Below are 15626 nucleotides of genomic sequence, written 5' to 3'. Positions count from 1 at the left end.
CACTTACTGGCTAGTCACACATCTTTTTCTGTGAATTTACCATTTCTATCATATACCTATTGTTTGTGATTTTCTTTTTAATTTTATAACTTCCTTTTCTACCTTAGATATTCATCCTTAGCCATTTTTATAAGTTACTAATGCTTTTTCCTACTTTGTTGCTGGTACTTTTCAAAAAATGATCACCAACCAGGGTATAATTTACATACAAAATTCATTCATTAGGCATGTCTGGGTGGCTCAGTCAGTTGGGCATTTGCCTTCAGTTCAGGTCATGATCTCAGGGTCCTGGGATTGAGTTCCACATGCGGCTCCCTGCTTGGTGGGGAGTCTGCCTCTCCCTCTCCCTCTGCCTGCTGCTCCCCTTGCTTGTGCTCTCTCTGTCAAATGAAATGAACAAAATCTTAAAAAAATTTTTAAATTAAAAAATTCATTTATTAAGAAAATACAATTAGTTATCTTACTACCTACAGAATGGCTAAACATTTTTAAAAATACAATACCAAGGGGCTGGCAAGGATTCTGAGCAAATGAAATTCTCATACACTGCTGGTAAAAACAGTCAGTCATCTTTTTATAAAGTTAAAACATACATTGGTCATATGATCCATGAAGGCTACCCAAAGATATTTACCCTAAGAAAAGAAAACTTAGGTTCACACAAAAATCTGTAAAAGAATGTTTATGGCAGCTTTATTGATATCAACCCAATCTGAAAACAGTCCAAGTGTCCTCCAAGTGGTGAATGGATAAACAGTGGTACATTCACACCAAAAGATAACACTCAGCAGTAAAAAGGAACAGACTACTGATCCATGCAACAATTTGAACGAATCTTGAAGATGTTAGCTAAGTAAAGGAAAGGAGCCAGATTCACAAGACTAAATACTGTATGATTCCATTTATATGACTAACTGGGAAAGGCAAAAGTTTAGGGACAGAGAACAGATCAGTGCTTGCTGGAGGCCAGGGTGAGATGACACGCTGACAACATAGCAGGTGAATCTGGGTGGTCACAGAACTGTCCTGAATCTTCATCATGGTGGTGGTGGTCATGTGACAATTATACGTCTGTCAAAACTCAGAACTGTACACTAAAGGGGGAGAATTTTTTTCTACACGTAAATTATACCTCAATAAACTTAATCAAAAGTGTCTAAATCTTAAATCTATGTGACTTAGATTACCCAAGTCCATTAGTCCACCCAAGTGGGCCCATATTTAGGGATTATGAAATAAGAACTACAGGGGGCCCCTGGGTGGCTCAGTGGGTTAAAGCCTCTGCCTTCAGCTCGGGTCATGATCTCAGGGTCCTGGGATCGAGTCCTGCATCGGGCTCTCTGCTCAGTGGGGAGCCTGCTTCCTCCTCTCTCTCTGCCTGCTTCTCTACCTACTTGTGATCTCTATCCGTCAAATAAATAAATAAAATCTTTTAAAAAAAAAAAACGTGCTTCAGGACTGCGGACTCTCCTAATTAAATCCTTTGAATGGGGTTCCAAAACGGCCCATCAGGAAAATGAAAGTAACTTTAAAAAAAAAAAGAAAGTTACGGGATACCTGGGTGGGTTAAGCGTCAGACTCTTCATTGCAGCTCAGGTCATGATCTCAGGGTCCTGGGATCAAGCCTGCATCCAGCTCTGAGATCCACGGACAGTCTGCCCGAGGATTCTCTCTCTCCCTCTTCCTCTCCCCCTCCCATTGCTCGTGCGCCCTGTGCGCACGCGTACACACACTCTTTCAAATAAATAAATAAACCTTTTTTTTAAAAAAAGCCGTCATACCAATACTTGATTACAGAAAGTTAAGAGTTAAGGCCTCTGCTCAAAAACTTAAATATGACACTAACATAACATCCACTGTCTGTAGAGAGAAAGAAAAGACTTATGATAATGACTGCATCTGTTCAGAGCTTTGCAGTTTACAAAGTGCTTTCATACACTCCACCTCATTGGAGTTATTACAAAACATCTCAGAGCAAAGATGCCTCACTAACAACAACCAAAATACCTTACAAAGCTCCCCCACCCCCCCAGCCACGTTCCCAGGGAGCAGCAAGCCCGGCCAACGTGAGACAAGCTCTGAGCACAGCTGTGAAGCAGAGACTGCCAACCCTCAAGCTTCATTTGCCTTCCACCCCCTGAGGGATGCTGAGCCCGGAGGGAAAGTTCAGTCAGTCCCTGATAGCAGAAGAGACCAGATTAGAGGAACGGCCACGGTGTCTCTAACAGGAGCAACCCCAACGAAAGAAACCGAGCACATGTGTATACAAGCATTTGCACATTTGCATTTGTTCCTGCCCACAGCTGCTGGGAGGAAACGGCAAGCTGTCTCTTTCCTAGGGTCCATTTCATGCTGAAAATATCTCGGTAGAGAGTATTCCTGTAAAATAAGAGTCACATTTTTTTCCCTATCCCCAGTGTGCCGCCTACTTCCTGAGTCCTGGGCCTTCGGTCATCCTATTACCTCTTTCTGGGATGCGCCTGTGCGACCCTATTCTCCACCCCAAGGAAGTAAGTAGACCCCATCGTCCTTAAGGACCAGCCCCAAGCTTCCCCAAGCAGCCCCTCAGAAGTCAGCAGTCCCTTCTGATTTCTACTGCACGCTGTGCAGCTTTCTCTTACAGAACCCATCCCAAGCGGCCTTATCCCCCAGATGTTTGCTCACTTCTGGTCTTAAACTCCTCAAGAGCAGAGACCTAGCTCGTTCAGCTGGGAGCCAGCGAAGAGTGAGCTGCGTACCTTACTCGATGCCCAGGAAGTCCCAGCATGTTCACTGACCTGCACCTGTGATCAAGTGTGTCTCGCTTTTCCAGAAAGCAACCAAACCAAGAGGAGACACAGAGATAGACATGGAAAGCAAAAGTATTTAAAATAATGAAGCAAAACTGTGATTTCCCTTGCACTAGTGAGGGTTCTCCAGAGAAAAAGGAGCAGTAAGAGTATACACAGACACAGACACACACACACACGAAATATTAAATATAAAAATATATATTTTATATATATATATATATATATATATATAATTTTATAAGTAAGGTCTATACCCAATCTGTGGCTTGAGCTCACAACTCCAAGATCAAGAGTCACATGCTCCACCAACAAACAGAGCCAGCCAGGCACCCCTATATATTTAAATATAAAACACACACGCACGCGTGCACGTGCGCACATACACGCACACACACACATGCATGGGGGAGGGGGGATGACAGATTTTAAGGAACTGGTTCACACCACTGTGGAGGCTGGCAAGCTGATGTTGAAGCTTGAGTCCAAAGGTAGTCAGGTGGTTGACAGAATTCTTTCTTTGGGGTGGATCCGTCTTTTTCTATTAAGTCCTTCAAATAATCGGATAAGTCCCACTCACTCTATGGAGGGTAACCTGCTTTACGCAGTAAAGTATACTGATTTAAATGTTCAACTCATCTAAAAATACCTCCAAAGAAACATGTAGAATGTGTAGGCGAATAGCCAAATTGACATAGAAAATTCATCTTAACACCCCCTTTTCCCTACATACTACTCCACACCTCCTTCCTCCCAGTCCTTCTCCCCAGTGCTACTACTACAGAGGGAGCCATTTCCTTTAAAAAAAGAAACAGTTTTATTTAAGGGAAGCTATACAAACTCCTACTAGGTTCTAACAAATGATAATATTCCAGAAGCCCAAATGACTAAGGCCATGTAATACAAACAAATTATCCAATTATGAAATGTTCAAAGGCTCTTTTAAACTCACAGATAAACCTAAATTGTGAATGATTTATATTGCAATTGATGCTAGTTTCTTACGCTGAAGTACCTTTTAGAGTCAGAGTTCATTTCAAAATAACCTGACTCCTACAACACAACCCAACGTTCCCTTCCTATGCTGCTCTTTTTAAATAAGGTACAAGCCTTCTCAACAGAAAGTGAGGTTTCAACACATCAAGGAGGAAGAAACAAAAGAGAAAAACTTGCAAAATAAGGCAGAAGTATCAATCATCTTGAATGCTAAAATCCCCTGATGCGCAAAGAAAAACAAAGTGAGAAACTGTCTTAGCTATTTTAACTAAGAATTTTCAAGAGTTTATCCACAAATATCATGTGACACAGAAGCAGAGTCTAATAGACTATTACTCTACCCGCCAAACACCAAACTTTCAGCAGAGCAGACCCAGATCTCAATCAGGATTTCTCTTGATTGTAAGGACGATCACATTCCAATTTATTAATGCAACAACTATTTATTGAGTGCTTACTATGTGTCAGGTACTGTGGACTACATAGAGATGTCTCCAGTGGAGAAGCCTGGGTAAAAACATAATTGCAAACGAATGTATTACAGGCAACTGCTCTTACCCACCAAAGTCACTAACAGGCCGTAGTAGCTAAATCCACTGACCACGTTCGTTCCTTCCTGACCTGGCATCGCTGGAGTGTGGCATGGAAGACTACTTTTTAGATTAAATATTAAACATCTCTTCCACCATGTTCTAAATCCACACAGGTTTGGTTTCCTGATTTTCCTGACAGCACAATTTTAGATCTCTTCTTCTCTGCCCAGTTCTATCTACAATGCTGGTGGTTCACTTACTTCTGTCCTTCTCACTTTATGAGCCCACCTAAGAGCCAAGAATCTCATGCACTCCCTGGCTTCAACTACAACCCGTTTGCTGGTAATTTCTAAACTAAAAATTTTGCAACATTTATGCATTTTAAAATTATTTGTCATTGTGGTCAAAAACATGTAACATAAAATTCTTTGATTTTAAGCCAAGACCTCTTCTGAGATCCAGAACCACACAGCCAACTGCCTCCTAGATCACAGAGGTGGAACGGGAGCATCTTCATTTTAGTTGAGTTCTGACTGAACTCATCACCCTGCTTACGTGACTGGCTTTTTGCCTCCCCCACTCCTGTCGTTTACTATGCCTCTGGGAATGTCAGGTCCTTGACCAAGTCAGTGCAACCCAGAAACCTGGGGCTTTGCCCTTTATTCCTTCCCACATTCTCAATCCTTCATCCATTCAAGCTGCAAAGCCTTCTACTGTCTTTCAAACCCATCCTTCTTCCTCTCTCTCCTTTCTATGAGATCTTAGTTCATTTTAGCTTGAATTACTCTATCAGTCTTCTAACTCATCTCCTGATTAATCTCAGGACTTGCCCTCCTTCGGTTACCTCTACAAGCTACAGCCTAATATGGCTAAAAGGCGACTCTGAGGTCACCTCTCTGCTGACAAATATCACAATAGTTCCTCAGTATAAAAACTAATCTCTTTGGAGTTACATATAAACCTTTTAGGTAGGACCTGGTCACTTGCTAATTCTCATCCCTCTCCACTGCCAGCACACAGAGTGCCTGGCTCTGGTTCGTGTTTTACCTCCCTTAGAGGGTTCACTCAACCCTGGAAAGCCCCTCCCTCCCCCAGAATACCTAGTTAACTTCTACAGATTGTCCAGACTGAAATCCGTCCTCATCACTAACGAAAAGCTCTAAGGACACAGGAAGATGAACTATAGTGTTTTGAGCTTGGGAGAGGAGCAAGGATTGGAGATACTCAAACTAAAAGCCTCATAGATGTGAAACTTAATAAAAGGCAACCTCATTTAGAAAGGAGCAGGAGGCCAGAAGGGGGGGGCTCTCGTGCCCTACGCATGGTGGTCAATTGCAGACCCAAAGGAAGAGATCTGCCTTATAAGCTGATACTACTTTAGCTACTTTACTACCCCAAAATGAAGAAGAGAGGTTCCCCACCACCACCACCACCACCACAGCAGAGTCAGTGAGAGATTGTCTCAGCTCAGTCAATGAAAAGCCACTACACCTTGAACACACCATTTACTCCAATAGACTTTTTGTTTCTAACAGCCCCTGCCCCCAACCCTTTCCTTCCTTCTGTAAAAGAGCATTCTTCTCCTTTGTTCTCTAGACTTGCCTATAGTTTTGCTTCAGCTTGCTCATCCCAAATTGTAATTCTCTGTTATCCTTGAATGAACCCATTTTTGTTGGTAACACATGTGACAGTGTTATTTCTAAGGTTAACACAGACCATGGAAACAATCCTCCAATCCAAAGAGCATAGACAGTAGTTCTCAAGGTATTATCTTCTGTCATACTGTTCACCGTTGTAGTGCCTTCCATTGGCAACTCTCAACACACGCAGCGACCCTCTAGAAAGTAAAGGGAAGCTCAGACCAAGAAAAGTAAACGTGTATATGGTGGGGCAGGAGGAAAAAAGCAAAGAAATGGAACCAACTACACAAACCCACAGACACCTTCACCAACTTCTATGTCATGAGCGGGGGGGCAGTAAAATTAAAAATATATAAATGGATTTACTAGAGTCCAGCCTTCAAACACATATACTTATGGGTAAAGAGCTGGTGATGTTTACAACTTGAGAAATTCTTATAAAATCACCAGTGGAAGATGTTCGTCACTGTCATCAATTCCATAACCAGCCTGAAGGACATAGGGAACTCACCACAAAGAGAAGTCCATCTGGCCCCACAAGATTGTACTACCAACCAGTGGCATAATCCCGAGGAGTGAGAACATTCATGGGGTAGGTGCTGGCAGTTGTGTAACTCAAGAAAAAGCCGACCATTAAAACCCATGCAGTGGAACCGCCACAACGGGATGAAGCCAACAAGCTTACTGCACTCGGAAATATGTAGGAACATCTGCTGCCAGGTCAGACTCAGAAATATGCATGTGAAGAGGTTCTGGACCCTCTAGAAAACAGTTTGTTCCCAGTCTCCAAGAGTGGAGAAACTGGGGGCACCTGGGTAGCTCAGTGGGTTAAAGCCTCTGCCTTCGGCTCAGGTCATGATTCCAGGGTCCTGGGATCGAGCCCCACATCGGGCTCTCTGCTCAGCAGGGACCTGCTTCCCCCTCCCTCTCTGCCTGGCTCTCTGCCTACTTGTGATCTCTGTCAAATAAATAAATAACATCTTTTAAAAAAAAAGAGTGGCGAAACTGAACAGAGCTGACAGTTGAGATTTTTACTCTAACAAGAAAATCTTTCAGTAGTATCCACATTTCATCTGAGGTCATAGTGTCCTCCGTACCCAAGACAGTCCAAAGAAGAAATTGTTCACAGCAGCTTATATAGGTAGAACATTCCAGTAATTGAGCAGGTTGCTCAGTCTCAACTATCCTGAGAACTTCAAGTGGGGAAAAAAGTAGGAAATGTAAGACAAGGAAACCAGGAACGGGACTTTGTTTCTCATCTCCACTCTGCTAAAAGGTCTAACTCTGAAAAACATAATTCACCTACAAGGAGCTGAGCTTCTTTTTCTATCGAGTGTCCTTGGGGTGAGAAAAGACAGCAAAAAGGATCTTCTAAGGTCCCTTCCAGCTTTGAAACTAGATGACCTCCCTGACAAATACATAGGAGGTGGAAGAGAAATAGGCAAACATGAAAACTATCGGTAAGGAAGACAAATGGGTACCGACAGCTGGTAGAAGTGAGTAAAAATCTTTACTAGATATAAGGATTAACTAATAATAGATATAAGGATTAACTAATAATAATATTATTAGTTAAGAAGTTTTAGCAATTGGTTTCCAAACACCCTTTCTCCCAACCTTCAGAATTTCTTCCTTCATTCTTCTAGGACTTTCTACAGTTACATGCCATATTGGGGGGAAATTGAATTACAAATAACATGGTTGCTTTTCCCAACAGATAGCATTGAATTTCCAGTGGTCTACTGTTATTCCCATAGCCAGGTATGTGTAGGGAGGCTGTTCCTGGGGGAAAAAGGAGAAGAAAATGCCAGAGGGATGTAGGATTCTTTCTCCTTCTGACCACATCAGGAGAGAACTTTCAATTTACAAGAAAGGCAAAACAATTCTAAACTTTTATACCATTAATACACAGCTTCGAAACATATATTTAAAAATGGGTGAACAATACTAAGAAACTGAAAATTTCACAGATTAGAGTTTTTTTAAGATCTTATTTACTCATTTGGGAGACAGAGGGGAAGAGAGAGCACAAGCAGAGGGAGAGGCAAAGAGAGAAGCAGACTCCCCAATGAGCTAGAAGCCGGACGTGGGGCTTGATCCCAGGACCTGGAGATCATAACCTGAGCCAAAGGCAGATGCTTAACCATCTGAGCCACCCAGGCGCCCCGAGAATATTTTAAACCACTTATCTCAGTAAATGCAGACAAAACAAGCAGACAAAAATAATCTGGTAAGCTTACACATACGTCGAATTCAATTATTGAGTTTAATCTATTAAGTATACATAGAACATTATTTCATCAAATGGAGAAAATAACTTGTTTTCACAAGCACATACACAGAATATTTTCAAAAAATGGATCACATACCAGTCCATAAAGTAAGTCTCAACAAATATCAAAAAGACTGAAAATCAAAGTATATTCTCGGGGTGGCACAGTTCGTTAAGCACCCAACTCTTAGTTTTAGCTCAAGTCCTGATCTCAGGGTTGTGAGATTGAGCCCTAAGACAGGCTCTGCATTCAGCAAGGAGTCTGCTTGAGACTCTCTCTCTCTCCCTCTGCCCGCTAGTGTACTCTGTCTCTCTCTCTCAAATAAATAAATCTTCCTTTAAAAGTATATTCTATATTCACTATGAAATTATGCTAAAAATTACTAAGTGATAACTAAAGCCATCCAAGTTTAGATATCAAGAAACACTCCTAAATTACACCTAGGGTCAAAGAAGAAATCACAAAAGAAATTAGAAAATTCTTAAAATGTAAAAATAACAAACACAAAATAGCAAAACTTGTGAGGTGCAGGTAAAGCAAAGCTTAAAGGAAAGCTTATGACCTTAAGCACTTACATTAAATAAGAAAGGCCAAAAAAAAATAGATAGACTAGGCATCCAACATAATAAGCTAGAACAAACCCTGACATAATAAAATTTCAAAACGTATAGAAATAATAAAGAGCGCAAATAAATGAAATGGAAAACAAAATACAAATCAAGAAAATCAAGAGTTGGGGTATTGGGCAACAGGGGCGGATAGCCTAGTCACAGGGCCAAACCTCTGGCAAAAAGAGTCAGCATCAAATATTAGGAAAGAAAGTGAACATTACAAATGCGGGGGAGATTAAAAAGATAACAGAAAACACTGCGAAGGAACAGATATGTGGAAGACTCAATTGATGCCTCCAGGAGGCAATGAGGCAATATATTAATCAAAATGAAAAATTACACATATCATTTGATGTGGTAATTCCCCTGCTTTACAATGTTGTCTCACAAAGCTGCACAGAAATGGACATGCAAGACAGTTTGCGAGAGATTTAATTACAGTGCTTATACCTAATCCAAATACCCTGAGTAGGAGACAAATTTAGATAAACTACAGAGCAGCCACATGATGGGTTACTATGAAGTTATTAAAAATAGGAAGGCAACACGCCACGTAAACTTGTGCACATGAACATTCGTAGCGGCATTCTTCATACGAACCAAAAAGCAGAAACAAGTCAACTATCCATAAATGGATGCATATACAAAAATTTTATAATATCTATCCAATAAAATGCTATTCGGTCATAGAAGGACTTAACTACCGATACATGTTAGAGAACATGAGGGAACCCTGAAATCATTGTCCTAAGTGAAAGAAGCTAGACAAAATACGCCATATATTGTGTGCTTCTATTTATATGGAATGTTCAGAATAAGCAAATCCACAGAGACAGCAGGGGGTTGCCAAGGATGGGGGGGGCAGTGTTGTGAAGCGTCTGCTAATGGATACAAGGTTTCTTTTGATGAAAATGTTCTGTAATTAGTGGTAATGGTTGGACAAGTTTGTGAACAAATTTAAAAAAAAAAGACTAAATTGTGCATTTGAAAAAGATGAATTTTATGTTATAGGAATTATATCTCAATTGTTAAAAATTATATAAAGTAGTTATTTATGTCCTGACATGGGAAGATCTGAACATATGTTAAATCATTTTTTAAAAGAGCACGCGAAGAGCAGTTTCTATCATTTGTTCTCATTTGTATTTAAAAGGGGATATATGTACCTACTTTTATTTGCATAGAAAACATCTGTACACATAAAGACAAAAATTAAAAAACTAACAATGTCTGCCACTAGAGAGAGAAGACTTCTTTTTCATGGGTACTTTTTTGTTGTTGTTTTTTTCCAGTGTATTGCTACATGTATGTTACACTATAATAAAGACTAGAAAGCACCTGAAATATCTGTAATGAGAAGGACATTGGACATGACTGTACTGACCCCTACTAGAAATTAAAACACACTCATATCCTCTTATAGTGGGAAATCTCCAGCACACAGACTAAATCTGGTGTTCTGCTTCCATTCTTCTACCCATGAGAAATGCATGGACTAAAATGTTAGTTCTGTAGACACCTCTGATGAAATGCAGTGTTGGCTAATGTAATATATAATCCTGATAATGAGAATGTTACTCCACAGTGATAGATTTTTTTCTCACATTGGATATGACAGCTTCATTCTATAAAAATAAAAAAAATATAGGATTTCTCTTGTATCAAATGAGGAAAATAAAATATTTAAACTATGATTATATCTCCAAAGCTTAGGCAGCAATTCAAATAATTTCAATAATAAAATCTTAGAGTCCAAGGGGAACTTAATAGATCATCTAGATCCTACCACCTCCACACTGCTTAATTCTCCTATAAACCAGCAATCCTGTCGAGACGTTGGTGAGCCTTTCCTTAATCATTTCTGGTGACACAAGTCCCTGTACCCTGAGATGCCTCATTCCACCATTCAAGGACTTTATCAGGAAATCTCCCTTCTTGTTGCTGTAGGCTTGAGTGGCTGGTGTCAAGATGGGCAAGTTCATAAAACCTGGGAAGGTGGTGCTGGTCCTAACTGGACAGTACTTCCGACGCAAAGCAGTCATCGTGAAGAACATTGATGATGGCACCTTAGACTGTCCCTACGGCCATGCTCAGGTGGCTGGAGTGGACTGATATCCCTGCAAAGTGACCGCTGCCACGGGCAAGAAGAAACTGCCAAGAGGTCAAAGATCAAGTCTTCTGTGAATGTTTATAACTACAATCATCCCATGCCCACGAGGTACTCTGTGGATATCCCCTTGGACAAAATGGTCTTCAACAAGGATGTCTTCAGAGACTCTGCTCTTCAATGCAAGGCCCCATGAGAGGCCAAGGTCAAGTTCGAGGGGACGTACAAGACCAGCAAGAATAAACGGTTCTTCCAGAAGTTGGAATTTTTTTTGTTGTCATTGCAGTCACCAACCCCCCCCAACAAGCCTGTCTCAGCTTAAGACATGCCTTCGTCACTAAGCTTCATCATCTAACCTGTGATTTAAAGCGAGACACGTGACTCCTTTCATTTGAACACTTACTGGCCATTGTAGGGTTATTAGTTTAACCTTACAATGACTTAAACTGATTTAATACTGTAATGTCTCGGAATAAGGAGCCTCCAAGAGAGGGAGACTAGGGAACATGTGGTCAGTGGAGCAGTCAGAACACACAGAACAGGGGTGCCAGGATGGTGCGGCCATTAAGCGTCTGACCGGCTCAGGTCATGATCCTGGGATCCTGGGATCGAGTCCCGATTGGGCCCTCTGCTCCGTGGGAACCCCACTTCTCCCTCTCCCACTCCCCCTGCTTGGGTTCCTTCTCTCACTGTTTCTCTGTCAAATAAATAAAATCTAAAGAAAAAAAAGGAAATACACACAATACTTATCAAGTAAGTTCACCATCTTATATGGACGTGGTTCATGACACTCCAAAATAATCAGAATAGTAACATCAAAGACCACTGATCACAAATGACCGCAACAAATACAATAATCATGAAAAAAACCTGAAATAATTGCAAGAATTACCAAAACATGACACAGAAACACACAGTGGGGAAATGCTCTTGGAAAAATAGTGCCAACAGACCTGCTTGAAGCAGGGCTGCCCCAAACCTTCAATTTATAAAACACTCTATCTGTAAAGTGAGATAAAAGCAAAGTACAATAAAATGAGGTGTGCCTGTATATAAATACTTTATGTTGGGTTAAATAAATTTTGAAAAGCTCTAAACCAAGCACCACTGTCTACATTTTTATCCTTTTAGGAGCATAACTTTTCAAAATAAAAACCAGTAAGTTTAAGGATCTCTTTCTCTAAAAGAGTTTAGAAGCAAGGTTTCTGACTTCTTTCCTTTTCTTTATGTATTCATAGGAAAGAATTGAAATATATATAGGTATGTATATATATATATTCACACACACATACACACACACACAGATTTTTTTTAAGATTTATTTATTTGACAGAGAGACACAGCGGGAGAGGGAATACAAGCAGGGGGAGTAGGAGAAGGAGAAGCAAGGCAGAACAGGGAGCCCAATGCAGGGCTCAATCCCAGGGCCCTGGGATCATGACCTGAGCTGAAGGCAGACACTTAACGACTGAGCCACCCAGGGGTCCCCTGAAGTATATTTTTCTGAACTGACGTATATTTTTAAGTGACTGAGGAATTAGATTTCACAGAACTTTATCTGACCATCTTTTATGAGCGCAGTAACTTTCTACCACGTTCTCTAGTTACTTTTGCCCTTGCCATCTCCCACACTAGAATTTTGGAGGGCAGGTTCTGGGTCTCAGTCTCCCATCGCTGTACCAGCTAACGGAAAACACAATGGCCCCAGGACCAGGGCATCTGACTTTGAGCACCATTTCTTTCCAAGTAGTTGTCACCTTTCCCAGGTCTAACAACATCTCTGGGCTTCAAGTTCTTTGTCTCTAAACTGAGAGGGGTGATATATATGTTCACATTCAGCACTCAATATTTCATTATACTAAGTTAAATTTTAACTCTGGGGCCATCCATACCCCCTTCTAGTCCTTTAGTGGTGTACCTCAACTCCAGGAGCAAAGTAATGCTTTGCCACTGCTATTATCCTGGAGCCGTTCTCTCTAACTTCCTTAAGAGAGAAACAACAGAGGGCCCCTGGGTGGCTCAGTTGGTTAAGTGACTACCTTCCGCTTGGGTCATGATCCCAGAGTCCCGGGATCAAGTCTCACATCGGGCTCCCAGTCCCATGGGGAGTCTGCTTCTACCTCTGACCCTCTCCCCTCTGGTGCTCTTTCTCACTCTCTCTGTCTCTCAACTTAATAAATAAAATCTTTTAAAAAAAGAGAGAGAGAGAGAGAAACAACAGAAAAGCCAAAGTAAAATCACAGTCAGATACTGAAGCACCGAGGAAATTCACTGCTAAAGCAGAAAATCTTTCAATAAGTTCAATCTATATTTACTGTTTCAGGACACGTAAAACAATAATGTGCACCAATACAGTGTGTCTCTAACGGATTTTTAAGGAGAGTTATGTGTTTGCTAGTTAACTAATGCTGCAATAACATGCAAGTTTAATCATTACTTAAGCACCATAATTGCATTACTAAATTCAATCTGACACTAGTCCCGCACTCTCACTCTAAGATTTTATTCTCTGTGAAATCTGTCATCTATACATTCGTCCTCTTTTATTGCCCTTACCTCAGACAGATTTGCTTAATACATGTAAATTCTTAAAGGTATGACAGACTCTCGAATGTGAGGTACCAGCTTCTTAGAATTAGGACTTTGCCTTACAAACTAAAGAAATGTTGCCTATAAAAGATAACTTTAAATAATAACAGCTAAAGTAAAAAAATGGCATACAAAGCTACTCCAAAAATTCTCCAGTTCCAAGTTAGGAGCTAGAACTAAACCTTAATCACTGGCAAGAATTCAGAAATACCAAAGTCAAACTTCTGCTTTGGAAGAGATGAAGTAGATGTGTGTTTCCCTATTCCTCCTACAAAGTGCTGCTAAAAACCATGGACATCATATATAAAACAAATACAAGAAAGCTCTGAAAGGTGGAGAGAAGAGACACACTGGCCAGGGAACTCAGGACCCAAGGAACAACACAGTGGTGAGTTCCATGGGTTTTCTACTAAAACCCATATATTCTAGCTTTGAAGCTGAAGAAGCAGAAAACCAAGAAATGACAATGAGCACAGAGGAAAAAAGAAACCCCGTTCACCTAGCCAACAGATCAGGAAAGGGGCAGGTTAGCAGGACAGAATACTTTTAGATAAGAACTGCTCTATTCCAGCCCAACACCACGGGAAAAATTGTAATGATACACACATCAACAAAGACTTAGGAGCCTAAATGTCATCCTCACAAGGCTGTAATGAGGCATACTTACCCCAGCTGGGGTGGTGTCAAAAGGCTAACAAGAAAGTCCGAACTTGCCCCACTGCCCTGTGGTAATGTGGCTATCCTCCACCACGGCATCCGTGGATGCCACGTACAGAGCAGTAACAATGCACTCCTACCCTTCTCGGTCAGGGAGGTACCACTGAAGGCCTAACGGGGAGCCAGTACTCCCACCCTCACCCAGCGTTAATGAGAAGTTGACCCCTGAAGCATCAACAGAGGTCAACTGGGGCATCTAGACATTGAGACCCACTTGGCAGTAATAAGTCACCATCGTCCCCACCACTGATGGAGTGGTACCAGAAGAAGCTGGCTAAAACTTCAAACATCAATAAAACTCCAAATCTCATGACATGCTTAAAATGTCCAAGTCTACACCCAAAAAAAATCACTCATCATACCAACTCAAGCTGAATGACAAAATAAATGTCAGTGTCAAGATGACAGAGATGTCAACGTGTGACAAAGATTTTAAAGCAGCCATCATAAACAGTGCTCAAATAAGCAATTATGAACATGCTCAAAACAAAGGGAAAAAAAGTCTCAGCAAAGAAACAGAAAGTCACAGAAAAGAAATAGAAGATATGAAGCAGCCCCAAATGGAACTCTTGAAACTGGAACATACAATAACTGAAAATAAAATACTCAGCAGATAGGCTCAGCAGCACAATGAAAGGGGCAGAAGAAAATAGTGACTCCAAAGACAGAATACTAATTACCCAACCTAAACAAATGGGAGAGAAAAAACAAACAGAACATCAGGATGTGGGGGACCATAAAATAAGATTTAACATTCATGTCACCAGAGTCTGAGGAGAGAAAAATACGGTGCCATTGAAAAGGTACTCCAAGGAATAATGGCTGGAAATGTCCCAAATTTCAAAAGAAAAAAGCCTACAGATTCAAGAGGCTGTGTGAACCCCAAATTGGGTAAATCTGAAAAAATCTTATCTAATATACATCATAGTCATACTTTGATGCATAAAAAAAATCCTGAAATCAGAGGGAGACAGAGAAGTGCCACCTTGCCTACAAGGTGAAACAATTCACATGACGGATTTTTCATCGGTAAACCATGGAGGCCATAAGGAAGGGGCATACGAGATTTTTCGAATATGGGAAGAAAGGAACTGTCAACCCAGAATCTAATATCCAGCAAAAATTTCCTTCAGGAATGAAGGAGAAATCAGTCTATTCTCAGATGAAGGAAAACTAAGAATTTGTTGCCATGAGACCTACTCTAAAAGAAAGGCTAAAGGAAGATGTCTCAACTGAAAGGAAATATAAAAAAAGGAATCTCATAATATCAGGAAGAAAAAAAAAAACATGGTCAGAAAAGTATGGGTAAATACAACAGATTTTCTTTCCTTTCTTATTCTCTTGAGTTGTCTAACTTGGGTTTATAGAGAC

At 40.8% G+C, this 15626-nt stretch overlaps 1 protein-coding gene and 1 pseudogene across 1 annotated transcript in view; one reads left to right on the top strand and one right to left on the bottom strand.

Moving 5' to 3' along the window:
* The window catches only part of KLHL13 (kelch like family member 13), a 200232-nt gene that overhangs the window by 156248 nt on the left and 28358 nt on the right, over positions 1-15626 (bottom strand). The window lies entirely within an intron of this gene.
* On the top strand, positions 10811-11271 carry LOC122896529 (annotated as a pseudogene).

This window comes from Neovison vison, chromosome X (assembly GCF_020171115.1).
Source record: "Neovison vison isolate M4711 chromosome X, ASM_NN_V1, whole genome shotgun sequence".
Lineage (NCBI taxonomy): Eukaryota > Metazoa > Chordata > Mammalia > Carnivora > Mustelidae > Neogale > Neogale vison.
This window is presented reverse-complemented; position numbering and strand designations above follow the sequence as displayed.